Genomic DNA, 2,370 nt, shown 5'->3' on the forward strand with positions numbered 1-2,370 from the left:
GCTTAAGATAAAATAACTATCATCATTTTTTAATTTACATAAATAACAACATCTTTACTGTAATGCTTCAGTAGTAGTTTTCAAATAATTTGTAAGAAAATTTATTAAGTATGATAATGCTTTATCGCGAGATGGTGCAATTTACGAGATGGTGCGATTTTACTTCACAACCGTTTTGATTTTAATTAATTGATCAAAATATAATAATATAAAGAGCATATAAGGGTACAAAAATAATAAAAGTGTGATTGAAACTTTTTTGATTAAATTAATATTATTCTACACAAATTAAATATACAGAAATCTAATATTAGTCTATTAAAATTAAATATATTATACAAAACTATAATACACGCGTGTATTATAGTTTTGTATTTTGATTATTAAGAGAGTCCTGTAACTTCTTATCTATTTTTAATTGATGATCAATAATTAATTGATTAAAGTAATATTTTTTACAATTTTTAAAGTTTTAGAGATGCTTATTAGCATCTGTGTTATTAAATTATTTGTCAGTTCAATTTGTGATATTAAATTCCAGTTTCAGTTCAAAATTTTTCAAGATAAGAAATAATCAGCGCGCAGTTTATTTGAACTTAAAATTATAAGATTTACAAAAAGAAGAATTTATATAATAATTAAGCATCAAGACTGCTTAATCAAATACGGATTTCGCTTATTTATGCTGAACATTTCTTAGTCAATTTTTACTTACACTGTTGGTACATTTGTGTCAAACATAACACATTTTATATGTCTCAAATAACTCATTTAAATTTTTATACTCATTTAACATAAGATAAATATGTTAGGAAACAACACAGACGTTATGTAAAGAAAATGATCACAAAAAGAGTAATGCACAGTTTGGAAACAAATACTATAGAATTATAATTTTTTAAATATAATTAACATTTATGATACAATATGATAAATTAATATGTATTTTAATCATTTATCTTATTGTTAGAGTTAATATTTTAAAACACATTATTTTCACGCTATTTATTTAACTTTTTATTAAATTATTCATAAATTTTGCTATGTTGACGCTAAAAAAACGTTAGATATTAATTAACATTGTTGGAACGTATCTAGGTACAAGTATCTAGCAGGGTTGGAAAGTAACACGCTACTTGTAACGACGTTACCTTTTCGTTTCTTTTTTTTAGTAACGCCGTTACTTCTTTATTAGCAACGAAAAAGTAACGACGTTATATCTTCTTTAGTAACGAAATTGACGTCGTTACTTGTATCGTTACTTCTTTGATATACACTTTGATAGGTCACGGCCGTCATAGTCAATAAGGTTATAGTAAATTTCAGATCGTAGTGAAATAGCCCAATGGCATAACTTATTTTGGAAAAAAAAAAAATTCCTAGGGCCAGTTCACATCTAGTGACTTATTTACATTATTCGCGTTGGGATTCCCTGTGGCACTTCGAGTGGGAAATTCCTACTGGGAATCTGAACGCACTCATAGATATGCCTATTTGACCGAAAAGTAACGAGACGCATTTCACTGAAATGCATGTCGAAAACATGGCGATTGTAGGACTGTGACCACTGAACTATACATATAGTTCAGTGACTGTGACAGATTTCTTAACCTGAATAGTCGTCAACTTTAACACTTAATATCTCGGTTCGTAGGGCAGAGCGACACTTTTTTCTGTCAGATTCTTTCGTTCCGTGCAAAAACGCGTCGAATGACCCTAATTTCATCAAAATCGGTGAATAGGCCTGTCTATTGCATAATTACGAAGAAATGTAACGAAAAGTAACGATTTTTTAAATCGTTACTTTTAAGTAACGGTAACGCGTTATTTTTTTTAGAATCGGTAACGAATAACGGTAACGAGTTATTTTTTACCGCAAATAACGGTAACGATAACGCGTTACATTTAAAAAGTAACTTTCCCATAACAATATAGAAAAGCAAATCAAGAAAATGGCAAGAAGAGATGGTTTTAAATTCGAAGAAAACATCATCACTGACGCTGAAATAGCGGCGGAACAGAAGGACGTGCGCAAGACATACCAATGTGTCAGGAGGATCACCGGCCATTTTACAAGCATTCCACAAATAAAGAACAGCGATGGCCATATTCTCACTACGGAACAACAACAACTTAATTGATGGGTAGAATTCTTTAAACGCGACGACCCAACAATATATAACTGCGACATCGACTATACAACATCATCGTATCAGCACAAAGTCATCATCAGTTGCTGAAATGAGGTTAGCAATAAAGAAACTCAAGAACAACAAAGCCGCAGGTAGTGACGGCATCGCACCGGAATTATTTAAAACTGATCCATCATTTGAGGCGAAAACGCTTGCCCCCATTATAACAGAAGTATGG

This window comes from Cyphomyrmex costatus, unplaced genomic scaffold, assembly GCF_001594065.2.
Source record: "Cyphomyrmex costatus isolate MS0001 unplaced genomic scaffold, Ccosl1.0 scaffold73, whole genome shotgun sequence".
NCBI classification, from domain to species: domain Eukaryota; kingdom Metazoa; phylum Arthropoda; class Insecta; order Hymenoptera; family Formicidae; genus Cyphomyrmex; species Cyphomyrmex costatus.